General features: G+C 39.7%; 1 protein-coding gene across 3 annotated transcripts in view; it reads right to left on the reverse strand.

The window, feature by feature from the left end:
• The window catches only part of HHIP (hedgehog interacting protein), a 110,274-nt gene that overhangs the window by 46,628 nt on the left and 35,697 nt on the right, over nucleotides 1-27,949 (reverse strand). The gene's annotated exons all lie outside the window — the stretch shown is intronic.

Below are 27,949 nucleotides of genomic sequence, written 5' to 3' on the forward strand. Positions count from 1 at the left end.
AAACTTGCCAAAAGCCAGCCAATAACTGAGAGGTTCTGGGCAGAGAGATATCTGACTGGGAGTGCGATTGATAGGAGGTGGCAGTGAGCCCATGTTATGTCTGTGTCTGGACTGGGAAACTTCATGTACTGTTCTATGTTAGGAGAACTGGAATAATAGAAAATGGTGGGAATGAGATCTGGATAAGGGAAGCTCACAATAAAGGCCAGATAATTACTGCATTTAGTGAAGCTGGTTCAAGAATATGTGAATTTCACACTTTCCTGCACCAGACTGGCCCCTTGATCCATATGCAGCAGTGATCCTATGGGAAAAGCAGATAGTGATTCCACCTCAGTCCTCTCAGGGATTTTCTTTCAGGAAATGGCAGCTTTAATTTTCATCAGCCACTCCGTGTTTCACCAGTAGAAACCATGGTGGGAAGGCAATAAACATGCCCCCTAATGTCCAGGCCGACCCTATATCGCTTTCTAGCCATGCTTTTTGGCAAGTCTGCTTTTCTATATCTCCCCTCCCCAGTACTTTACAACCGCAAATTGTCCAGGCCTGGTAGTCTTTCTGCAGGCAGAGAGCGAGGTCTATTCTGTTGTGGAATTGGTCTCTCAAGGGAGGAGGTGGAATTGGGGCTTGTAAAACTTGACTTCAGTAATTAGGGAAGTGGGGAGAAAGGGTCAAATGATCTAACAGGACTTTTCCATCTCTATGTGGTGATGAATGTCTTGCCACTCTTTTTATAATATCCCTATAAAATATTGTGAAAGGTCCAAGAGAGAAAGCTGGCTTGGTCTGAGAAGCTGGCTGATTACATTAATATTAACATATGCATGAACCCTTTAATAAAAATCTAGTAATGACTTTTTAATCATAACAAACTTTGATTTTACATTTTCACAAGTTACCCCTTTCAACCCAAAAAGGAAACATTTTCCTTGGATCATATTTTAATACTGTTCCTAGTACAGTTTTAACCCATTTAGTAAATTAAATTATTCTATCAATGACCCAAGTGGATGGCAATTCTTACAGAGGTGGTCTTCTCATGCTTTAGCCATGTATCCAGGACACATCTCTACTTGTCATTAATGCTATTTTTGAAAAGCATTTCATCTTTAAAAAAGCATTGTTTCCAAAAGGAGAAAGATGTTAGTGAGTTCAGTCAACTTTGTCATTAATTGGAATACAATTTTGATTTTAAACAATAAGATATTTCAACGGATCATCACAGCTTCTATCACAGCTACAAAAATAAACGTACACCATTTTAAAAAATCTTATTGCAGTGCAAAGATCTCCCTGAGCTGTTAAAAACAACAAATTGTCACAGATATAAACACAAAACCCATAACACTTTGAAATCAGTTCTATTTTTAAAGTCCCTCTCTACTGAGAAAGGAGTAAAGAGAAGTGCGTGTGCAGCAATACATGGCAAGTTTGACAGAGCTTATGTAAAATGGACTACTCTACAATGAACTCTAGACTACAGTAATTGAAAACAAATTCATGCTTTTTTACCATTACCATTTTATATGGAAATTTAGGAGTATAATTCACCACAGATTAACAACAGTTATCATCTGTGAGTAAATTAAAAACAGAATGTTGATTTGTGCAAATACTAGGTACCGAATAATAACCACTTTTAAGTTAAATGTAGATGGGGAAGGTGACCTTGTAGTGTTTTTGGATATTGCACTACCCTGCCTTAAAAGCTCTTCTGCATCTCTTCTTTGGTTACTAGTTGTGAACTGTTATCTTTCAAAGCAGCCATTTAGTCTTTCTGACTGCAAGGCAGCATAGGCTCATGGGGAATTAATTTAAATGTTCTTTGTGGGGAGAGTATTATGGATAAAATACATATTTAAAATCTAAGGAGCAGGCTCAAAAATTTCCATGGGGACAGGTTCCCCTGCCTTACATATTGTCTTTAGGCTAACTAGGTATTATGAATGAGGTCAGGTGCCCAATAAATGAGAAGGAACAGTGCGAGAGCCACCTACATTTAAATTCATGTCACACCAAATTCACATTTTAATAATACATACTTTATAAGAAGTACAGTGAATGGAGTAGAAACTTCTCATTCAACATGCACCATTTGTACATTTTTTCAGCACACATGTACTAGGCCATTATACATGTACATCATAGTCTTGATTAAACTGCAGCGTTTAAAGGCTTAGCATTGTCATTGTTAAAAATGTGCTGTTTATAGAAAAGTGTAATGTCAGTGGGTCTTCATTCAATCAAATCAATGCTAATCTCTGCTGGAATAGAGGTACTCCTCAACTGGGATAGTAATAGAAATGTAGCCGTGTTAGTCTAGTCTAGCTGAAACAAAAAACAGGACTATGTAGCAGTTTAAAGACTAGCAAGATGGTCTGGCCCACAAAAGCTCATCACCTAATAAACCATCTTGTTAGTCTTTAAAGTGCTATATAGTCCTGTTTTTTGTTTCTCCTCAACTGGGATATGCCAGAAAGTGCTATATAGTCCTGTTTTTTGTTTCCCCTCAACTGGGGTATGCTGTTTTACCCCTCTTCCAAACATTTTGGCATTAAAGCTGTTTAAAAAAAGGGTTGTACATTTTTAACTATAATTAGTACAATTTGGTTGTTTTTGTAGTTTTTACTTTCTTGGAAACAGATTAACTTTTTTTAAAATTGAAAGTTAAAGGCTACAGATTATTGAAAATGGATTTATGCTGGAATGGAAAAGCATATGAAACCTTAACTGTAGTTGTTCCGAGCATTCATTTTATAATCCTTCCTATCAGTGAAGATGAGGGACACACACTTAAAAGTCTTAGCCCAGCTGCTAATAAACATAGAAATATGGAAATTTTTTACCTTTTCAGTAGCTGAGGAATGTGTGCGCATATTCTAGAAATAAATTGAATGCTAGTTATTCTTTAACATCCGAAGAACTTTTGGACTGCAGAAAATTGTAGGCATGGAGAAGCATATTTCTGCCTATATTTAGCATCAGCATAGTTTTGATAAGGATGTGACACACATCTCCAAAACAGATTTCAATTGCATATGTTAGTGATTTTTCAATGGATGACCTGCCAAATTCTTGGCATAATCAGAATTTTCATTCCAAAGAGTCACATGGTGTATGTATTCCTCACCATTTTGTCATAGCAAATAATGTGGTTGATTTTTCTGAAAACTGGACAAGTGAAGCTAAAAAAAATATTTTTGTACTTGTGCCTCTTTTGGGATTGCTTTACAAAAACATTAAGTAATCATATGTGCTCAAACAACGTTCTGGGGTTGGTGATGAATTTTGAACTTATAGATGGGAGACTTTATACTAGTAGCTGGATATTTTATGAGATACATCAAGGGGCATGGTGCCCCAAACCTGAGCTCTGGCACATAATCAATTAAACAAGCAAGAAAGGCTGACTGCACCTTTATTTTTTGCTAGAGATATTGCATGCACATCACTCTATATGAATATGATGAGACAAAATTAAATTTAAACCTTCCAACCATTAAATCTTATGGTATTCCTATATTTGTAAGAATGATGCCTGGTAAAAGATCTGTGTGGTCCAGAAAGAAAAACTAATGAGCAGCTCAGATTTAAAATACTGCAAATTATTTGTATTCAGACAATAGATTAAAAATGCACCTAATCTGTCAAGTAAAATCAATTGAAGTTTAAATCCAAGGAAATATTGGTTTGCTCATTAATACTTTGTGCGTAGAAGAAGAGTCAAAATTTATCAGGTAAATTATTTGCTATGAACTGTTCATGTAGCTCTGGTTTTATTTATGCTCTCAGTTAGTTTGGAGACAGACATCAGTATTTTTATGAAATATACTAAATGGAAAAAGCAGGATGGTGGAAAACTTGCAGTTCACTCTTCATTACTCAAAATATGTGTGTAGAAGCAGAATGATGGAAATCCACAGCAGTGCTGACAATTGTAGACATTCAGGAAATATTCATGCAGAAAACTAATTCCATTTGGGTTTGGCTTAAAATGTATGAATGAAAAGTATGTTTCTTTCTGAGAATGGAAAAATAGTTTTGTAGACTGTAGTGAAGGAATGTATATAGCATGTACAGTTACAAAACAAAAAGGGGTGAGGCGCATAGCAGGGGTATGGACTAATTAGAGGAGTATGTTTACTTATAGGCTGTGTCTAGACTGGCCAGTTTTTCCAGAAAATCAGCCGCTTTTCCGGAAAAACTTGCCAGCTGTCTACACTGGCCGCTTGAATTTCTGCAAAAGCACTGACGATCTCATGTAAGATTGTCAGTGTTCTTGCGGAAATACTATGCTGCTCCCATTCGGGCAAAAGTCCTTTTGCGCAAAAGGGCCAGTGTAGACAGCTCAGATTTGTTTTCCGCAAAAAAGCCCCGATCGCGAAAATGGCCATCAGGGCTTTTTTGCAGAAAAGCGCGTCTAGATTGGCACGGATGCTTTTCCGCAAAAACTGCTTTTGCAGAAAAGCGTCTGTGCCAATCTAGACACTCTGTTCCGAAAATGCTTTTAACGGAAAACTTTCCCGTTAAAAGCATTTCTGGAAAATCATGCCAGTCTAGACGTAGCCATCTAGAATATGTGTTTGTCCTGAGACAATCATCAATGAACAACTAGGGAAATGTCTAACTAGAGCCATTCAGGAATGTTTTTAGGTTAAAATGGCACAACTGAAATTTTCTGTGGAAAAGTGTTAATTTCAATGAATTTCCCACTTCAAAAATGTGTTGAAGAACACTTTTGAAATTGTTCTGTATTGACATTTTTGGAATGCAAACTTCTGTTTTTCCATTTGAAACAACTTTTTGTTTTGAAATATAAAAGACATAGGAAAAATAACAAAAAATAAATAGAAAATAAAAGGTCAAATCTAAAAGGAAGTGTTTAAGTTGTCCCAATTCAAAATGTTCAGATTTTTGTCATAATGGTTTTCAAGATTTCCCAAATGACACAACAATTTAAAATGAAAAATATTAAAATTTCACATTCTCACATGATGGAAAAACGGCTTCCTGCCTAAAACTAGTTTTATTTATAAGGACAGTTAATCAGAACCATCCATGTCATGCTTTAAAGACTAACAAGATGGTTTATTAGATGATGAGCTTTCGTGGGCCAGACCCACTTCCTCAGATCAAATAGTGGAAGAAAATAGTCACAACCATATATACCAAAGGATACAATTAAAAAAAATGAACACATATGAAAAGGACTACATAGTCCTGTATTTTGCTTCAGCTACACCAGACTAACACGGCTACATTTCTATTACTATCCATGTCATGCGCATCTTGGTGATACATCAGTCAAGATCAATGTTTTCAGTGTCTATTCTTGGCTTGTGATGAATTTAATCAGTTTTTAACAAAGCTGTAGCTACTCATCTGCGGTCCCAGCCACAAATCACTGGCGAGATGGATCTTTGCTTTTCTATCCACATCTTCATTGACTTGTAAAATCCTCAGGAGAGAAAAATGATGTTCTTGCATAGAGGGGGAAAGGTTCTAAGCTCTTTGATTCGTGAGTATTCAGACTTTTCTTAACAGAACTCACTTTGAAGCTAAAGACCTCTCAGGCTATAGACCAGTTTTGCTAAACATTTCTTTTTGGGAAAGGTTATGGAGAAAGGTGATAGGTTGGACACTCAAAATATGTTTCAAAACAGATACAAGACCAATCCCAAACTACCTTCAAACCTGCTCATGCTATGCATGGCCAGGGTGATCAGTGACATTTATGATAATCATATCATCTGATTATGATAAATTTTGTCTGTGGTTCTATCTTGGTTATTTTAGATCTGTCAGCAGTTTTTGTCACTCCTGACAATGGTGTATATTTATCATGACTAAACACTAGTGCAGAGAATTCCTTAATTGTTCTTCAGTGCCTGAAGTAATACCTGGAAAACAGGAGCCAACAAATCAAAATGGCCAGTTAAAGTCCATACCTAGGTTTTTGTCTTGCATTATGCTACCTTGGGTTTCATCCTTTATTCCCTTATGTTATTTAATATGTACAATATTGTCCTTAAGTAGCATCACTGAAAACCATGGGGTAAAATATCACTTGAGCTAATGACATGATGTTTGTACATCTTTTGACTGATGGTTCTGTTCAAGCTGTCATCAGCTTGGAAGCCTGTCTGAAGAGGAATGCAACTTGGATGTGTGAAAACCAGTTTGAGCTGAACCATGTTAGCTGGAAATTTTGGCACATGGCCATAGATGAATTCTGTACCTGGCAGCATCTACTCTGTGAAAACATCCCAAGTTGTCCTTGACTGCACTTATGATGGAGAAGCAAGTGTTGAAGATGACTTGAATGTTGTTCCTACCAAGTTCATCTCTGACCGAATTCACTTCCTGCGGTTTAGCAATAAATGCCAAAAAAACCCTCATCAGTACACAGTTTCACTATATTTATTCTTTCTGCATTGAGCTATAACAAAGAAGTTCCTTCATTTACAGCTAATTCAAATTGTGAAAAGACATCTACTCATCAGAGGAGGACTTTTAAACATAAAGCACTGCATTTTCAATATTGGGCACAGGTAGTTTGGCTTGTAAGTTCATGCACATAAAACTTTTCGCCTCCCCATAACTCAAGCAAGTAGGTAAGGCAAATGTATGCATACGACAGTACTCCCCATACTTTCAAAATCTAGTCCTCTTTAAATTTTGTGTAGTTGCCGACAATAGAGGCGCAAGTAAATTACAGATCTGCTTTGCTGACAGATAAAGCCTTTCATGTACGGTGTCCCAAATATCTAAGGAATCAAATCACAGTTTATTGCCCCTCTTTCTGTAGCAGCTCCTTCAACTATCTTTTTATGGCAATACCAGCCAGTCTGTTTCATTGAGAAACCATGCATTTGCAGTGGCAGGCCCTAAGACTATGCAATAGATTATCATTGTCATATCTTAAGCATTAATTTTGATTTCCATTGTTAGGGAAAATAAAATAGTGAAAACAATGGATTTTGTAGGTGCGGCATTTCTTATGGATTTACCCTGTTGATTTTAGTATTATATAAGTCTGAGTGGTGGTTAACTTTTTATTCCATTATAGGTTACAGATTGCTATTTTGCATCCTAAGCATTTTTGTGGAGATGGAAGGCTATTAATTAACTATACGTTTTTACTGGAGTAATGACATCCTACCTACACCTTTTAACTGAAAGCAATATTTTTCTGTCAATGCATGTAAGATTTTTCTTTTTACAAAACAAACTTCTTCTGGGGGTCATATTTCCTACAGAACCAATTCCTGAGTACATTGATCTTGTTTGCCTTCTTTTGTGTCAGTCCCAAAATATTAGAAAAGAACCAGTGGGCTCAAAAGCTTTTCCCTTTTGCCAACAGAAGCTCATCCAACAAAAGATATTACCCCATTCACTTTTCCTTTTAATACACAGATCTTGTTCTTTAAGGACCCAAATCAGCAACGCAGGCCCACTTGGGTAAGCCACTGGCAGCCATGAGACACTTTGTCTAAGCACCCATAGGCTTAGAGTCTTGTAGCTCCCATTTTCTGTGATTTGCTGTGTCCAGCCAAAGGAAGCCTGCTACCCAACTTGGAAAACCTCTGCTCTAGCTCACGATTTCATATCTTAAGAGTACATAATTGTCTTTAATAAAGCTGAACCCTACTTTCTATAAAGATTTTTTCAAAGACTATAGCTAATATGATGGTCATGCAGCTAAAGACATTATCTTCACTTCATTAGAATGAAATATAACACCCATGTCCCTGACATTACAAGCAAGTTTTCACTATTATAAATCTAAATAAGAACTTACATTGACCTGTAATAGAGCAAACATTAAACAATTTAGTAAGATTACTACTTTGAAAGGGAACTTTTTTTAAAAAAATCTTTCAGACCACCAAGAAACAGCTATAAATTTAAGGAAATATGAGGTTTCCACCATGTGACTTCCCCTGCAGAGTTATGCAACAGATTGCTGTGACTTAAAGGTCATACATTAAAAAGCACATTTTTGAAGAGATTTAGAGTTTCTATTTATACAACTTATAATATGTCAACAATTTAAAGGTACAGTTTACTAAAATAACAAATTAGACTCTAATCCCTGTGAACCTTTGATAAAATAGAGAACTATGTTAACAATTATTTACATAAAAAAAACTCTAATCAACTTATCTACATTAATTGATGAGACACATGATACAATAGTTGTTTATTCTGTTATGGGTGTGGTCATTATTACACCGTAATAATCTTTATTAATTCCAAAAGAGTTTTAAAAAAGTAGCATGCTCTAAGTCCTACTGTTATAGTACACACAATGCTGTAACCCTGTTTAGAAAACTGATAAAAAAATCAACCCCGGAAATAACTTGTTTGTACTTGTTTGGACTCAGTCTATAATTATGTAAACAAAGCACCCTCACTAAATTAAGATTTATGGGTCACTGCATATTTCAGACTGTAAATTAATAAGTCATTTGTAAGCATGGGAGAAAATGTGTTTTCTTCCACTTAAAATATGACATTTTTATTCATGGTCACAAATTAATATGCTCTGGCATATTCTTGTAAGAAACTGACAGTGGGGGAAGGATGGAAGGACTAAGATCTTAAACACTGTACAAGACGGAAATCTAATGAGAATATTCCTAGTTTTATTGCAAGTTTTCAGTTGGCTTGAATTTGTTGCTTTGTCTTGTTTTGATTAGTCCTGCTATGGGAAAAAAGTGTTGAGGTTTTCAAAAATATCAACAACTTTCAGGTAGAATGAATTAAAATAATCTGAAGACCTAAGCACAACCTAACTCAGTGCTGTGCCTTTGTTCTTCCATAAGGTGGCAGAAGGTTTCAGAATTAAGATGAATGGGGAAGTTCGCTCCTCTTGGAATGCTTGTTGCAGGCTGGTCACAGGTTCAAGCTTGTCTTTGCCTCCATTTGGGCTAAGAACATAATTTTTTCAATAAAATTACAGCAAAAATTCTGATCCCATCATCTGGCCCAGGCGCTGGGCCATGAACAAAACTGAGTGTGATGCCTATGCCTTAATCCATGCCTGGCTTGAGAAATTTTTACATATTAAAATAATGCTTTATTGTGAGAGAACACTCTTAGGCTACGTCTAGACTGGCAAGTTTTTCTGCAAAAGCGGCTGCTTTTGCGGAAAAACTTGCCAGCTGTCTACACTGGCTGCTTGAATTTGCGCAAGAACACTGACGATCTGATGTAAAATTGTCAGTGTTCTTGCGGAAATACTATGATGCTCCCGTTCGGGAAAAAGCCCTCTTGCGCAAATGCATTTGTGCAAGAGGGCCAGTGTAGACAGCTCAGGACTGTTTTGTGCAAAAAAGCCACATTGGCGAAAATGGCGATCGGGGCTTTCTTGCGCAAAACCGTGTCTAGATTGGCACGGAAGCTTTTCCGCAAAAAGTGCTTTTGAGCAAAAGCGTCCGTGCCAATCTAGATGCTCTTTTCTGCAAATGCTTTTAACGGAAAAACTTTTCCGTTAAAAGCATTTGCAGAAAATCATGCCACTCTAGACATAGCCTTACTGTATTATTTAACAGCTTCTGTAAGGGTCCAGAGGTATTAAATGTTCAATTCTTACCCAACTGAATCTTCTCGGGAAAACAGAGGCCCCAGTTCAGGAAAGAATTTAATGCATATTCTTAACTGTAAGCACTTCAGTTGTCCCATTGACTTCAGTGCTTTACCAAAGACATCATTAACATTTAACACTAATGGCACAAAGTCATTAACATTTAACACTAATGGCATAAAGGCAGCAAAGAGATTTGAATAGTAATGCTATTATGTCCAAATCCTGGTCCCAATATAAGCCTAAATAAACAAAGTGTGTCCAGGGATGGTTCATGGAAATGGGGCCTCTACCAAGGTTGAGCCCCACCCCATGATGATTTTAAACCATTGAATCTGCATATATATGGATAGCGAACCTAGAGTCCCTATCCACACCCATGGCTTGCAGGTGGTCAGCACCCTGTGTCCTTATATTTTGCCTACTGTAATCCAGAGCTGTACTGATTCTGCAGTATTAAGGTTTTTTCATGGACGGCTTGAAGAGGGAAGGGAAGGATTTGCCATCTCCCACCTAGTTGAAGAAACACAATCTCCAGTGCAAAGCCTAGTAATTCAAGCCACCACTTAGATAGCATAATTTATTTCTATAGTTAGAAATAACTGTAAAGAAATTTGGCTACAACTGGTCCAGAAGAGATTATGGGTTCATGAGCCAATCCAAGCAGCAATTAGTTGAGAGAAGATGTGATCATTTCCTATCTTTTATGTGCATTAAATAATATAATTTAATTTTGTTTGCTAAAAAACAGTAAAACTTACATTTATGTCAAATTACTGGAATAAAAGTTGATAGTATCCCATGGTGTTTTGTAATATTAATGATTTTACCAATAAAAAATAAAATCACTAAGAGTGTTGGAAAAGGATAACAGGTACAGAATTTTAAAAGCTGTTTTTCTTTGTAACTGGTAGTCTAGAGTTGCAGGGAGAAAACACTAATAAAAGTCAGTCATCATTATGATGTCATTCTCATAATTTCCCTTGAAATAAACGAGCAAGTACAAATAATATTTGTAATGTGTGACATCATCTATGTAGCTTTCCATTGCTCAGACTTTGGGTTAGTGATGTTTCCTGTTTGTTGTACAGAACACCTTCTGGGTGGAATGGATTCCATTAATAAAATCTCTCTGAAGTTAAGCCATCTTTGTAAATTGGTTAAAAAAAATCAGGCCAGGAATGATGCAAGGACCACAGTAGCAGTTTAGGCAACAACTTTGTCAAATGGTTCAACCAAAGACTTGGTCCAATTTTGATGAAGTGCATGGGTGCACAAAGTAATCAGGATCACTCAACAGACTATTTAAATAATACCCATTTATCAGGACATACATCATCTCTCTTTTCATTCAGAAAACCTGACTCCCCGTGTATTATCTATCAGCTTATAACAACATGGACTGTAATAACTTAACATAACCAACCAAATGTTACAGAAATGGCCAAGGGCTTCTCCTTATTTCTCCTGCTTCAAGATTTTTAAGGAATTTTTTGCCAAAATTTTCAAAATGACCAGTGGCATATCAGTCATTGAGTGCTTAACAAGAGACAGTTTAAAGCCCGATTTATCAGCTATTTCGGAAAGTCATGTCCCTTTATAGTATCTGAAGTTGACAGCTCCAAATCCAGGGGCACGTTTGAAAATCTTGGCCTTAGATTTACATGAATTAGGTGAGAGATTTTTAGGAAATACATTGTCTCTACAGATTTTTAGGAAATACATTGTCTCTACAGAAAGTCCATCCATCACCATTAGTCTTTTCACATATTTATTTTAAAAGCTTTCTATGTTTTAAAAAGTTGTGTTTTATCACTACTCTGTATCCCTAAGTTACATTCCTGTCTTCACAGGGAAGCAATGGCAATTTGTCATTGGTGGGCCTGACCCTGCACCACAGAAGTATACTGGAGATTTGACATTGACTTCAAAGTTTGCATAATTAAGTCTATAGCCTCTGCCAATGGCACAGAGCTAGTTCTTTCCACTCCTGCACTTTAAATAGTCTGATATGCATTAATTGTACTTCCAGCCACCTGCAAATTGGTCCTAATTCTGATCAGTAGCAGTTTATATCACCTGAAATAACTGCCATTGCTCCTATTTTATATTCATTAACTTAGTTTAGAATCAGGCCAATTTTCTCCTCTTCTCACTCAAGCAATGTACAGATGAACTGGACAAGCCCTATCAAAAGGCTGCATCCATCTGGTAATGGATTTGAGGACTGAATTACATTATTTCTTACTTTAAAAAGTAGCTCAAGAAGTAGTTAAAGACATAATGACTGCATTTTTATGTATTTGCTAGACTTGGGCACTTCCTAAACATTGAAAAATGTGATTATCTACATGTGGAATCTTTTGGATTTATACAGAAACTAGAGAATTTACCCAGCATTGCTTGGGTCCTTAATTGAAGTAATTTTTGTTTTTCCTCATTTATATCATTGCTCTGGGTTGGGGCTAAGGGTAAGGGGTTCAATATGCAGGCTGTCCCTGGGAGAGAAGACAACTCTCTCTTAGGGTATGTCTACACTTGCACCCTAGTTCGGACTAGGGATGCAAATGCAGGCATTCGAAATTGCTAATGAAGCGGGGATTTAAATATCCCGCGCTTCAGTAACAAGATCTCGCTGGCACGCTAGTTTGAATCACAGCTGATTCGAACCAGGAAGTGCACTCCAGAACGCGTTAGTTCGAAACAAACCCCTTGGTTCGAACTAACGTTACTCCTCATTTTTTGAGAAGTAACGTTAGTTCGAACCAAGGGGTTTGGTTTGAACGAATGCGTCCCGGCGTGCATTTCCTGGTTCAAATCAGCTGTGATTCGAACTAGCGCACTGGAGAGATCTTGCTAATGAAGATATGTAAATCCCCCCTTCATTAGCAATTTCGAATGCCTGCATTTGCATCCCTAGTCCGAACTAGGGTGCAAGTGTAGACATACCCTTACTGCAGCAGCTTCGGGCCAGGTGAGAGGCGCCAGTCCATGACCACTGCAATGGACACAGCCTGGGGAAGAGGACAGACCGACAGACAAACTCTCTCAAAGATCTACTAGATAGCTGTCCCTTTCTTCACCTGTGCCCCGGCTGCCCTAATGGGGTTATAAGTGTCCGGGTCCCATCTTTAACCCCTTGCTCCTCCCCTCTCCCCCATGGGTCATTATACAGTAAAACTGTCCCTGCTACCAAAGCCCTCCCTTTCCATTTTATGAGAAACAATTACATTCCAGGCACATCCCATTATCCTGACATAACCAAACCCTAACCTTGCTTTAGGTTAAAAGAGGAAACTGCATACATAATTTGGTGGACCTAGTTCTTAGTGTTTAGGAGGAGCCCTTGAACAAACAGACACAGACAGCCAGATGGACAAACTCAAATATATAGTAGATTTGTCAAATGTTACATATGCTAACATTTCAAGGAAAAAAGTGACTCTCTTTGCCAAAATATTGTAATATACGGACTCATTCTCTGGTTAAATCTAATCCATAGACATAGCTTACAAAGAGGCTGAATGCTGTAATTTACTACCCCAGGCAAAGCATGAACCCATGTGTATTTGAGTTTTCAACTCCCTTTATTGAGACACAGAATGTTGGGTATATACTAAATTACAGTCAAATGGAACAGTTCCTGAAAGCAAAATGACTAACATGCACAGAATTCATTCTTTAGAAATGCGTGGAACATACAAATTAAAACCGCATCACCAAGCAACAAAAAATATACCCCCAAAGCAGAAAAGTAACAAAACAGTAACAACTTTAAAAAGTGGCAGGCCAGATACTTGTATAATTTGCTATAGCCAGGGGAATACAAATGAAACTGTCTACAAATATTTAAAAAGTAGTAAAATCACTTCCTCTACAAATTCATAAGCTCACAAAAGTTCCTTTGCAATTGTTTTTGGAACTTATAGAGGAAAAATCATAAGCACATATAAAATGTATTAAGTATAATGGGGAAACTCCCTGTTGCCATATGAAGAGTAAAGCAAAACAAATATTCTCCAGAAAGTTGGTAGGTTCTCTTTTCTCTCAGTTGATCTGATCCTGCTGTCTTTCTGCATGCAGAAATCACAAAAACTGCATCAGAATGTAGGGTTAGATGTTAGGAGACAAAGCAAAGCACATCAGAGATTCAGTCTTTATTCATGATGGCTGTGTCTACACTGGCATCCCTTCCGGAAAAGGGATGCTAATGTAGCACTTTGGAATAGGCAAATCCACGGGGGATTTAAATATCCCCTGCGGTATTTGCATTAACATGGCTGAATAAGAGATCCTCCGGAATAAGGATCCTACTTGAATAAGAGATCCTCCGGAAAAGGCTTTATTTTCTGGAGAATCACATCTAGACTGGTGCTTTTCTCTGGCTTATCTCCAAGCCGGAAAAAAAGCGGCAGCCATGTTAATGCAAATACCGCGGGGGATATTTAAATCCCCCGCGGATTTGCCTACAGGCAGTCCCCGGGTTACGTACAAGATAGGGACTGTAGGTTTGTTCTTAAGTTGAATCTGTATGTAAGTCGGAACTGGCGTCCAGATTCAGCCGCTGCTGAAACTGATCAGTTTCAACAGCGGCTGAATCTGGATGCCAGTTCTGACTTACATACAGATTCAACTTAAGAACCCCAAGTCCCCAAGTCAGCTGCTGCTGAAACTGATCAGTGGCTGATTCCAGGAAGCCAGGGGCAGAGCAACTCTGCCTTGGGCTTACTGTAGTCAGCCGCTGGTCAGTTTCAGCAGCGGCTGACTTGGGGACGCCTGGGGCAGAGCAGCTGGGGTGCTGCTGGGTTGCTCCAGTAGCGCCGCTCCTCGCAACAGAGAACCTGTCATGAGATACTGAAAAGAACAGGACTGATTATCCTGTTTATTCTTTTGTTAAAATCTGGTATCCAGTTTCTGACAGTTTCTAAGGAGAAGACAACCCCTCTAAACCATATTATACATTAACTCTGTTTTCACAGGCAAAGTTTTCTTTTCACTCCAGCTGGTGACCAGTTTTTCATGATGCGTGGGAACTAATAATATTTATGTTGTATCATGCAAGCAAGGTAATAACAAACTTCAACAGGACTTTATTTACCAAAAGTGGAGCCTCTTTACAAAACTGCTTCATCCCTCAGTAGCTCTCACTCAGTCCCTGCCAGTCTTCTCCCCACTTCTTCCTGTTTCCTGTGCTTCCAGACTCCCAACAGCCAATGCTTCCAGTTCAAATAATTACAAGCAGCATCTAAAACATCACATTTCCTCCTCTCTTAAGAAGCACTCTCAATTATAAAATAAACATTGTTGTTCTACCCACTGCAACAAACATGGAACAAGCCATTATACTGTTGGCAGAAATATTACACTGTAAATACTACATAACATAGTCTCTAGTCCAGACAGGTGGTCGTCTGTGTCTGACAGACCATCTCTCAAACCCCGTTTCTAGTGCAATGTCTTGTTGTGTTGGTACTATAGTGAAGTCATCCAACACGGGCTAGGTGCTGGCCTCATCTCCTCTTGGTGCATAGACAGGTGCAAGATAAGAAGCATTCCATACATGCCCATCAGAAAGTTGGTAGGTGCAATGATTTTAAGAGGAGATGTGAATTTATGGTCCCTTTTGTACAGAAGTCCAGGTTTTCTTACTCTAATGAAGGAACCACACTCAAACTTCGGTTCCTTAGCACCCCGCTGTTTTTCTGTGAAAGCCTTATGCTTTGCTTGCTTCTTTTCAACTGTTTTTCTCACATCATCCTTTTTTGGTGCATCAAGGCTGGACTTTAACAATACAGCAATGTTCAGTCTAGTGTTCATCTGTTTTCCATGCAGTAACTCTCCAGCTGATCTTTGCATTGTGGCATGTCGTGTAGCCCTGTGTACTTGCAAGTAATCAGTAGTGAAGGTTATCCACGATCGCCCTTCCAGTTTAGTCACTTGCAAAGTCTCTTTCAAGCTTCTGTTAAACCTTTCAATTTCCCCATTGGCTTGAGGGTAATACAGGGATGATCTTCTATGTAAAATGTTCTTCTCTGCTAGAAAAGTTTCAAATTCCAGGGAAGTAAATTGACTATCATTATCTGAAACCAGTTCTTTGGGGTTACCTTCCCTGCTAAAAACTGTAGAGAGGATCTTAATTACTCTAGCAGAAGAGATTTGTGATGTAAACACTACTTCAGGCCATTTACTGAAATAGTCTATTAAAGTGATGGCATAACGACAGTCAGTTGGTACAGTATCAAAGGGTCCTATAATGTCAATCACAACTTTTTCCCATGCAGAATCAGGAAGAGGAACAGGCTGTAATGGTGGGGTACATGTCACTGCTGTCTTATCATGCATTTGGCAAGTGATACAGGATTTTATGATTGCTTCAGTTTGGGAGTCCATCCCTGGCCACCAATACAGATTCTGTCATTGTTTGGTTCTGACAATTCCTTGATGAGTATCGTGTGCCAGGTATGAGTTTTGACTGTAATTCTTCTGGCACAAGTAGCCGGTGTGTACCTCGTTGCACACAGCCATCAATCAAAGAAAGTTCATCCTGAATTCTAAAATAAGGCAGCAAAACTGGATCAAGGTTTTTAGGGTTCCTGGGCCATCTCTTTCTCAGAAATTCCCATAGCTTTTGTTGAATTGGACATGCCAAACAAGCAGCTTGGAATTGCTCTCTTGTTACTGCAGTAAAAGTGCTTGTAATAAGTGCAGCTACTTCATCCTCATCCTCCAGGGAACCATCTGGTGAAGACAAAGGCAGGTGAGAAAGGCAATCAGCTATCACATTTTGGTTTCCAGGCTTATATCCCAGGTCATAATTGAAAGAGAGTAGTCTTGCAGACCATCTAGCAATACGATTTCCTGCTCTTCCTAGTCCTTTTGTGGTTAGCAATGTTGTCAAAGGTTTGTGGTCTGTGTGCAACTTGAATGTGCGGCCCCACAGGTAAGTTCTCCATTTTTCAGTAGCCCAGACACAAGCAAATGCTTCTTTTTCAACTGTAGAATATTTTCTCTCAGCATCACTCAGTCTCCTTGAATCAAATGCAACAGTCCTCTCTGTGTTGTCCTCATGAAGTTGTGTGAGGACAGCCCCAAGTCCATAATCAGAAGCATCAGTAGTCATAATTGTGGGCAATGCAGGACTGAATAGTGCAAGTACTGGACAATGTACAATCAAGTCTTTCACAGTTTCAAGACTAGCTTGTGCATCCGTTATCCACACCAAGGTTGAACTCCTCCATAGTAATTCTTGAAATGGTTCAATGACAGAAGCATAATTGGGAATAAATTTTGCATACCAGGAGGTAAGACCCAAGAAGGAACATAAGGTTTACAAATCTGTTGGAGGAGGAGCCTTTGAAATTGCCTGGATATGATCTGGATCAGGTTTTAGTCCAGCTGGTGAAATTGTATGCCCCAGAAAGGAGAATTCTGTTTGTCTAAATTTGCATGTAGGCAAGTTGATCTTGAGGCCTGCTGTGCTGATGCAGTTTTTAGTACAGACTGCAGGTTATTCTCATGCTCCTCAGAAGTCTTTCCAAACACAATAATATCATCCAGATAGCACTGAAATCCATGTTGATTCTTCAGAATCAATGACATCATTTTTGGAAGGCAGTTGAGGCAGATGCAAGACCGTATGGAACACGTTTAAAATGAAATAGACCCTCATGTGTAATAAATGCTGTGAGTTCTTTGCTGTGTTCATGCATCATAACCTGGTGGTATGTGCTCTGCAAATCAAGAGTAGAAAACATCTTTGCTCCACGGAGTTCTGCAAATACTTCTTCTATGTGAGGCTGTCAATCACAATAGCTTTATTTGGCTCCCTTATGTCCATGCAAAGGCAAATGCCTCCATCCTTTTTCTGTGTCACCACTATAGGTGAAACCCATTCAGATGAGTCAATCTCTTCAATAATGTCCTTTTGTACAAGTTTTTTAAGTTCCTCTAAAACAGCTTCCCTGACTGAAAATGGTAAGTGCCGTAACTTCTGTTGTACAGGCATCACATTGTCGCATTTTAACTTTGTGCACAAACCCATAAACACAGCCAAGTTTCAACCTGGTCTTGGGTCCCAGCTGAAACTGATGTGTGTACTGCAAGAGTGCTTTGCTGAGGAAGGTCAATTCATCCATTAACTACCCTGAGGTTTAAAGCAGCCAATAAATCTCTGCCAAGGATAGGAGTGCCTTTGTGGACAAAGTAGAACTCTGCAGTTACACAGCAATCACCAAAGTCACCGTTGCTGGCAGGCAGCCATGTACTGGAATTTGGTTTTTCAAATAGCACACCAAGTAAAGTTTGGGCACATCAGTAAGAGGCACATCTTTAAAGTAATGCATATAGATGGAATCAGGTAGTATAGATACGGCTGAACAAGTGTCCAACATTAGCTGAATAGGATGTGATTTGCCTGAAGATGTGGCAGAAACTTTTAAAGTGCACCTTATCTGTTCTGGAATATGTGCAGTAGTGATTTTGTCTACACTCAGCACAGTAACATCTGGTATTGTAACTGCATGCACCTGTTGATTGGACTGGCTACTGCGGCATACCTTAGCAAAATGCCCAATCTTTTTGCAGTGATTGCACTGAGCTACTTTTGTAGGACATCTTGTGTCGCTTGCGAGGTGTGCTTTGAATTTGCTGATTCTGTGGTTTTTCATTAGCTTTCTCCTTGTAATTGTTTGTCTGCAGTGATAGTGGACTTTTCTGCAAAGGAGTCACAGCCTGGACTGGGCCACCTGTATCCATGCTCATTATTATGGCTTCTGCTATAGCTGACTCAATTTGGGTAGCAATGGTTATTGCTTTTTCCAGTGTGGTTCTAGAAGCAAGCGTTCTCTTACACAAAGCATGGTCGTTTTCTCAATGAGCTGGTCTCTAATCATCTCATCTGCCATATTCCCAAAGTCACAAGTTACAATCAGACTCCTCAGAGAAGCAATGTACTGCATTATAGTCTCCCCTGGTTTCTGCTCACGCTGGCAAAATCTGTAGTGATTAGCTATTACATTCACATTTGGCACAAAAATGTTCTTTAATGCAGTGAGGTGCAGTCTCATATTTATCATCTGCAAGGGGAAAAGTGTAAAATATACGCTGCCCTTCTGCTCCAAGGCAATGGATTAGTAGAACACGATTTCTTACCTCAGAAATCTCTGTAGCACTCATTGCAAGCAGATAAGCCTCAAACATATTAATCCAGGCAGTAAAAGTAATTGGAGGCTCACCTGGGCTTTGCAGAAAGGGTGCAGGTGGGTTCAGAGACAGAAGATCCATCCTTGTCGCCAAAATGTTGTATCATGCAAGCAAGGTACTAACAAATTTCAACAGGACTTCATCTACCAAAAGTGGAGCCTCTTTACAAAGCTGCTGCATCCCTCAGTAGCTCTCACTCAGACCCTGCCAGCCTTCTCCCCTCTCCTTCCTGTTTCCTGTTTCCTGTGCTTCCAGACTCCCAACAGCCAATGCTCCCAGTTCAAATAATTACAAGCAGCATCTAAAACACCACAATTTAGTTCTTTTCATCGGAGAGTTCAAGGGGTTTTACAAAGGTGGGTAATATCCTGGCCTGCTGGAAAGGAAGGGGGAAGAGAACTGCTCCAAGGTCTGGCAATTCAAAAGGGCCTGGGGCTCCCAACTGCTGCCACTGCTAATGTGACATTGGTGGCGGGTGGAGCTCCAGGACCTTTTAAATAGCTGCCTGGGCACTGGGCGATGTGCTCTGGGTGGAGCTGGAGGGTTGTAGTGGGAGGCTAGCCCTCAGCCCCACCCCTTCTGCCTCCGACCCTGCCCCTTTTAGGACCAGGAAGCCAGCCTTCACTCCTTGCCAAGGGTCCTGGCAGTTGTCGGACCCCCTAGTAATATCAGCATCTGCAGTTTTGTTTTTTCATATATGAAAACTGAGGGATAAAGCTTTAACTCAAAGATAGTTCAGACAGTCGCTTTGACATAGCTGGGACCAAGACCCTGTTCTCCTGATTCCTAATCTAGCGCTTTACTATGCTGCTGCTTCTACAACTGACATCTCCAATACATACAGAGTTTGTTGACCACCATTTTCTACCCTTTCAGCTTCAAAAAAGGACTGTGTAGCTCTTGTAATTTTTTCCTTACCAAATTTATTACTAATTGAATTTAATTAGATACATTTTAATCCTTCCTTAAATTATACTGAACTGACTCTATATCCCGGAGCATTGAGTTTGATAGGGTAATTATGTTATTTACAACGGCATTTCATTTTCTTTGTTTTACATTTTTTCATTTAATCATTGCTCGTCTTGTTTATGAATTATTGGAAAGAGGGAAAAGTGCCACCTGCTTGGCCTACTCTGTACCATTCATTACTTCCTATAGCTCTAAAATATCTTCTTACTCTTCTGTTCTCAAATTAAATAGTCTTTTTAACATGTTACAGGAGGGGTGTCTTCTATAGTTCTATAATCGTTAGCTGAAGCTGTGTCAGTTCCAGGATATTAGAAAGACCATTTCTTGCCATAAATGTTTATAGAAAACTCACATTTACTTTGCATGTGAAGGACTTACTCTTTGTTCCGCATTTATATTCTGCTCTAATAGTGTTACTTGAGCTGGATTTTCATTTGCTTTGATGTAATTTTTTTGCCTAACTGTGCTCTAGTGTCTTGCTATATTCCTCACCTTTCTGACTCCTCCTTGTTTTAGGATATGCATACTTTGACTCTTTAAGCAGCTTCCATGCTGATTTTGTGGATTTCAATTTCCTACTTTTTCCCTTCAGGATATTTCTAACTTCCTCAATTTAAAAAACAATTTCAATTTACTGCAATATTAATACCTCGTGGTATCATTTCTATGGAAGGATGATGAGCTTAATGATATACAGGCAGTCCCTGGGTTACGTACAAGATAGGGACTGTAGGTTTGTTCTTAAGTTGAATCTGTATGTAAGTCGGAACTGGCGTCCAGATTCAGCCGCCGCTGAAACTGACCGCCAGTTCTGACTTACATACAGATTCAACTTAAGAACCCCAAGTCAGCTGCTGCTGAAACTGATCAGCGGCTGATTCCAGGAAGCCCAGGGCAGAGCAACTCTGCCTCGGGCTTCCTGTAGTCAGCGCTGGTCAGTTTCAGCAGCGGCTGACTTGGGAACGCCTGGGGCAGAGCAGCTGGGGTGCTGCTGGGTTGCTCCAGTAGCGCCGCTCCTCGGCACTACTGGACCAACCCAGCAGCACCCCAGTTGCTCTGCCCCAGGCGTCCTGATTCAGCCGCTGCTGAAACTGACCAGCAGCGGCTGAATCAGGACGCCTGGGGCAGAGCAGCTGGGGTGCTGCCGGGTTGGTTCAGTAGTGCCCAGAGTGGCACTGCGGGACCAACCGGCAGCGCCCCAGTTGCTCTGCCCCAGGGTCCACAACAAAAGCCTGGTCTGCTGGGGGGGGCCACACTAGCTGCGCCCCCCCCCCCCCAGCAGATCAGGGACACGGGGAGCAAAGCCGCAGCGGCAGGGGGTTCCCGCGATCAAAGCCTCAGAAGCGCGGGAACCTGCCGTGGCTGCGGCTTTGCTCCTGGTGCCCCTGGTCTGCTGGAGGCGGTCCCCAGCAGACCAGAGGCACCGGGAGCAGCTTTTCTCGCCCCGGAGGTCGAGGTGGCGGACTGCTGCCTGCGAGCTCCGGGGCGAGAAAGCCCCGTTCGTAAGTGCGGATCCGACATAAGTCGGATCTGCGTAAGTCGGGGACTGCCTGTATATTATGGTCACTTTCATTTAGTGGCTCAACCACACTCATTTCCTGAATTAACTCATATATTTAATTTGGGACCCACGTAAAGAATAATATGCTTCAAAACAAGCTATTGTAAGAAGTAATTGTAGTATCAAAAAGTTGGTTTTCTAAATGATAGACCGATGTGAATTAGTTAATTTAAACGTTGATGGAGGATATGTGGCTTGATCTTTAATGCAACATGTGCAGTTTTGCAAATGCAATTATTGTATGTGCAAAAATAAAGTGCAACTGCAAGAAGTCAGTTAAAGATCTTGCTGTGTACTTCTGTTGAAATTATATTTGTGCATGCAACTTGGGAATATGAATGTCCCTTAATAGTTGAAAATCACTCATACATTTTTAAATTTATCTGAGACTCATAAAATATCAAAACTCTTTGAGCTGAGATAAAAAAAATAACAGTAGCCTTAGTTTAGAATCTCTTTGAATGTGCTGATCCCTTCAGTAGAATTTTTAACTTACATTTGTGTTTAGTAAACATAACCAAAGGATTGTAAATTGATGTTTGCATGACTTCCAGGAAATAGAAATAAAGACTCCCTACAATTGAGATCAGTCTATAATGTACAGTAATAGGCATGTCAAATAATAAGTATTGACAGACAAGGAACCTGAGGAAAACATACTTTCATGAGGATAATAATCAACTTCACTAGTATAATAATAAACTGTATGGCAATTTAAAAAATCAAAACGACATACAGTTTCTTTGAGGTGGATCCCTTGCTTTCTTGAACTTGTAAACACAACTTTTAAAAGAATATACACAATTTCACTAACTAGAGATCCCTACTGCATTTGTCTTGCCTCTGTTACTCATTTTGAAAATCTAGCTCACCATAAAAGAATTCTCAGTGAAACAGGATAGTTGCAGGTAATTACATCAAGTCCGCATAAGGCAGCTGTTATTATAGGATGCAATAACATCTACAGCAATTGTCTAGAGTAGACTGAACTTTTTAACAAAATGAGTAGACCTGTGACACCTTAGGTTGTGATGTCCAACCAGTTCTGAAGCAGTAGCCATTATAGTGGCCATTGTGATAGCGAACTAGCCACAGTCAATCAGGCAAATAGCGACACTGTTCAAGCCAAACAGCTACACTCAGCTGGCCAAATAGGCACATGTGGCTAGTGACTAGCATGTTGGACACCACAGCCTTAGAGATTAACAAAGGTATAGGATCATGAGTTTTTGTGGGTAAAACCCACTTCATCAGATAAGTTGTTTTTAAAGTTCCAGAATAACACAGCTACCACTCTTAACTTCTTTACTACTTTAAATCCAGTAATTATTCTTTAATACAATGTTCTGTTAAAGTATCAAATATTGATACTTGAGCACTGTTGTACTCTTTTCTCCATTTACCAAAGTACACTAAATTTAATTCCAAAAAATAGTCTGTACAAATGACACAAATCAATTAATTTGTATACTTGCAATTTAACATAAATATTTGACTAAATTAAAACATTAAATATACTTGATTCTTTCCTTTCTCCTGCTACTATAAGAACCAAGAAAGCAGGAATTTGTTTAGCTATTTCCCTCTTTTTATTCTGATCATGGTATTGGAAAGATGTTAACTTGGCTTAATCCAAGTCAAGTTCTTTTACAATGCAATTAGAACGGAGTTTGTAAAAGTTCTAATGAAAATGATAAGGTTTCCAAAAGTAGGTACTGGAACAGAGTATCATGGGAATATACCTCCAATCAACAAAACAGAACTCGTAATTCCAAATTTTTGTAATCTAATATGGAATAGTGTATTGGGAATAGCTTTGAAACATAGGAACAGCCTTGAAACAGCCTAACTTTTCTGCACATGGACAGAAATATCTAATACAAGGAAGTGTAAGCATTACACAGCTCAAGCTGGGAAGCATCTGGTATTCAGGAAAAAGTAGTATAATAATACAGGTTGTATTAGAAGAAGAGGCATCAAGAGTAGTAAATAAGGTTCTAAATTAGGAGTCAGGAAAACAAGGTCTTGATTCCAGTTTTGCCACTGTGACACACTGAGGGTATGTTTAGACCGCATCCCTCTTTTGCCAGAGGGATGTAAATTAGACATACCAACATTGCAGATGAAGCGGGGATTTAAATCTCCTACACTTCATTTGAATAAAAATGGCCACACATTTTGCTGAGTCAGCAGTTTGTCATCAAAAAGCGGCTGTCAAAACAGGGATTGGGCAACAAAGAAAGCCTTTGTCGGCTGATCCTGTAAACCTCATTTTACGAGGCATAAGGGATCGGCTGACAAAGGCTTTCTTTTTTGCCTGATCCCCATCTTGACAGCTGCTTTTTGCCGACAAACTGCTGACTTGGCAGAATGCGGAGGCCATTTTTATTCAAATGAAGCGTGGGAGATTTACATCCCCACTTCATTTGTAATGTCGGTATGTCTAATTTACATCCGTCTGGTGACAGAGGGATGTAGTCTAGACTTACCCTGAATGACCTTTTATTCAATGTTCTATGAGGGTTTTTTTTTTCTTTATGGCAGGTTAATTGCTAAATGTTAAATCTCTAACCTAACTAATGCACTTTTAGAACCCACTTTGAAATCTGGTTCTCCGTATCCATAGCTGTTTACTGGCAGAAAACCATCCTTTATGCTGTATACAATACTTCAGATATTTCCTTCAGTGTTCTGTGAACATATATACATACTCTCTAGTGTTTTGGACAAATTACAAAACCTGAAAAAATTAAATAAATCAAAGGCCACATTGAAGTTTCCTGTCCATCACTAGGAAATGTTCAGTTTATGGCAATGCGTGCAGAATGGATAATGCAAACAAACAGAAACAGTATGATATGTAGAGTTATTCCTTTCCTCATAACAGTGCAGACTGGTCTCTTGAAAAGTGAGTACAGGTTGGACCTCCCTTGTCTGGCAAACTTGGGACCTGACCCATCCCAAATAAGGGAATTTGCTGGATCAGTGGAGGTCCTTGCCAGCAGCCTCACAGGACACTACTCTTTCCTGCAGCTGGCTCTGTTCTGGCCCCATTGCCACTGGGCTCCAGCCTACAGGGCTTGGACTTGGGCTCTGGCCTACTGGGGCTTTCCAGGGAAAGAGCTCCCTAGCTGCTGTAGACCCCCTTCTCTGCCACCCAACCGTGAATCCCCGGTGATGGAGCTTGCCAGCTGTCCCATTTCATTCCCACCCAACTGGGAATCACGGGACTTGCCAGCCACTCCACTTTTTGCCACTGACTGCCCTGCTGCTGCCCTGTCTGGCTGGAGGTCCCCAGGGACAGGGCTTGCTGGTCCTGCTGCTGCCCCACCCAGCTGGGGCAATGTGGGGATGGGGTTCGCATTCCTGGATGGCAGGATTCTCTGATCCAGCAATATCTGTGGTCCTGCTGGACCATGGATGTTGTTGGACCAGAGTGTCACGGATTTCAGAGGTTCAACCTGTATTTGTTTTATGAACAAGGAAAGGTTTCTCCATTCTAGATCATTCTAGATCATTCTAACTATTCCATGGAATACTAATAATTCTCACTTTGCTACAGCTGATGGTAGTATTGTTTTTTGAGCAGATTGTTGGATTTTGCGTTTAAAGGCATTTGAAGAAAGTAATTCAGAATACACAGAGTTTAGGATGTTACAGCTAATTGAAGTTGGTATTCAACTCTCTACCTGGTTGTATTGTTCCATTAAAATGTTTGTAGTGGAGTATTCAGATTGAGAATATTGGTAAGGTTTGGCACAGTATACTCAGGTATCTAACAGATCATTTAAATTATCTTGAACATTGAAATTTCCATCTTGGTCTCTTATATATGATACGCTTGCATAATAATTAGACCTTATTGTTTCTAAAGGAAAATTTCTCCATGCCATTAGTTTATTATTATTTATTAAGTTAAATATTACTAGAATAAAGGAAGATTTCTTGTAATTGTATAATACGCAATACTATCCTGCAGTATTCTGCAGCTTTGGAAGTCTCAGGGACTGATTTTAATTTCATTGTTACATTATTTAATTTTAATTAAAAAAAAAAACCCAAACAAGTATTCACAATAGTCACACAAAATAAAGTACCTAAAGGTCTTAGGGCTTTATCCAGATGAAAATATGTGTGACCTCCTGAGCCCCCAAAACCTTGGAAAGACCTGGATGCTGTGCAACAGGCTGCTTTTTTTCCCCAAGGAAAAGGGCAGGCTAGTGGGTGGGTGGGGAGCCATGGAGACTGCTTTCTACTATACAGGGCCTAAATATTACAATTACATACTGATTTTTCTGCTTGTTTCAAACTTTTGACATGGCCCTTGGGGATGTTTGTCTATGGAACAGGATTTTACATTGTTTCAATTATCAGCTTCTTAACTATCCATGAGTAACTTTGTTGACAATCTTTTATGATTGTATAATCTCCTGGGTGGCTTCTTAAGCGTTATTTGAGGTTTATGACTTGTTTACACACACACACACACACACACACACACACTTTAGTAGAGATCTTCAGTTTACAGAAAAAAAGTCTGCTGATCTCTCCCTCTCCTAAAAATCACTGTAACAACTCTAACTGCTTCAATAATCAGATATCACAGATCCAATTTTAGGGAAAGAAATGGGTTCAGTGGAAGCTGCAAACTTTTTTATTTTTGCGTTGCCTTTTCTATAATCCTAAAGAATTTATTTTCCAGACCTTTAAAATGTTTGAAGTTTATTCTATGCATTAGCACACCAAAATGGTGTCTGACATTGGAGGAAGAGTATCAGTTTTGTACAGTCACATCTTCAACAATGCTAGTATGCATACAATAGTATATAATTCTTATTACATGTGACGTGCAAACTTTAAAAGAATGGTATGCATTTTCTTTGAAGGTCAAAATAATTATTATGCAGACATTAACTTGCTTTTATAGTTCACATTCTTTAAAATGGTGAGGGTAGGGACAGGGAAAAGGGTAGAACATAGACGTGTGAGTAAATCAAGTACAGTCCACCCACCCAAAAGATTATTAATATTGCCACTACAAATTATTTTGTTTTGTCTAAACCAAGTCCCTTTTACATAGCAGTCTACACTACAAATGCCACAGGATCCATTAACATTTGCATTGTGTGTGGAAGAATAAGATTGGCTAATATGGAAACCGTATTGCTGTTCAGTAATGTAGGAACTAAACATCTTTATACTTGCAGGTGATACTTCACAGCACAAGAGGCCTGATCCAAGTCTTGTCAATGGAAAGATGACTGACTACTCATTTCAGAGGATTTTAGATTAGATAGTAGTAGGACAGTTATCATTGCTATTTTTTTTTAATCTAGAGAGGACTTTCAGTTCTATAAAAGGTCTGTTGGGACCTTAAAATGCACAAAATATGCCCCACAAGAGTCACACTTTCCTGAGTGTACTGTATTGTGTATAGTTCAGGTCCTGAAAAAGAAAATGAAACACGTCTGTCTGTACTTAGTTACTACAATGACTGGTGTGTTACAAGTACCTATATAAGTAAATTCAGTGACCTAATCTTCACAGATTAAATGAGGTCTCTGCACTGTGACAACAGACCACTCTGCTGCTAAAACTCAGAAGTATATATGGTAGTTTGTGGGTACTGTGAGTTGTTTGCTAAGTTTGGTAAATTCATATGATCTGGAAAGAAAACAAAACCTCCCTGAAATTTTTCTTCTGACATTATCTTTTAAAAGTTTTTTTTGAACACTATCAAATCCTGCTGGCCACTCCAGAAAATAAATATCAGACTTTAGAGTCATCAAAAACTCTACAGATGATCCACAGGGAGCAAGTGACTGACAGTTTCCCTATATTACATTATATTAAAAAAGGGGTTTTTTAAGTATAGGTTGAACCTCTGTTAACCAGGACTCCCTGGTTTGGCAAGGACCATGGATATTCCAGGACCAGAGAGTCCTGGTGGCTGGGCTCCCCAGAGCTGGGCTGCTAGGTACAACCCAGTGGGGCTGCCCGGAGGGGCCAGGAGCCTGGCTCACAACAGCGGGGCTTCCCAGTGCATCCAGGAGCCCAGCTCAGCACAGCAGGGCTGCTCGGCTGGGCCAGGAGCCTGGCATGATGCAATGGGTCCAGGAGCCTGGAGTGCCACAGAGGGGCTGCCTGGCACATCCAGGAGCCCAGTGCCTGCCTGGAGCCTGGTGCACTGCAGTGTGGGGTTCCTGGTGTGGCCAGAATCCCAGTGCACAGGAAGCTGGGCTCCCTGGCTTAGCAGGGAAGGGAGGGGGCAGGGCCAGAAGGCTGGCAGCTGATCCGGGGCTGGAGAGGGGCCGGTAGCAGGAGCGCCAGAAATGACCTCCCCTGGTTCAGCAAAATCCCTCATTTGGGACCAGTCAGGTCCTGAGAGTGCCGGACCAGGGAGGTCCAATCTGTACTTAACTGCCATTGATCTGGGCCCATGTGGTTGGATCTATTGATTTGTTGGAATTTCTGGTGTCTGCAACAACCCAAACGATGCATTCTGATTCTCACAATAATCAAGAAATTGGCTGTTGTGTTTTCATGGCTATCATTTTTAGAATGGCAAGAACAGTTGGTGCTGAGAAACATTCCCTCCATCTCTATCCCCGCCCTTAGTTGCGGCA

The sequence above is a fragment of the Pelodiscus sinensis genome, chromosome 5 (assembly GCF_049634645.1).
Source record: "Pelodiscus sinensis isolate JC-2024 chromosome 5, ASM4963464v1, whole genome shotgun sequence".
NCBI classification, from domain to species: domain Eukaryota; kingdom Metazoa; phylum Chordata; order Testudines; family Trionychidae; genus Pelodiscus; species Pelodiscus sinensis.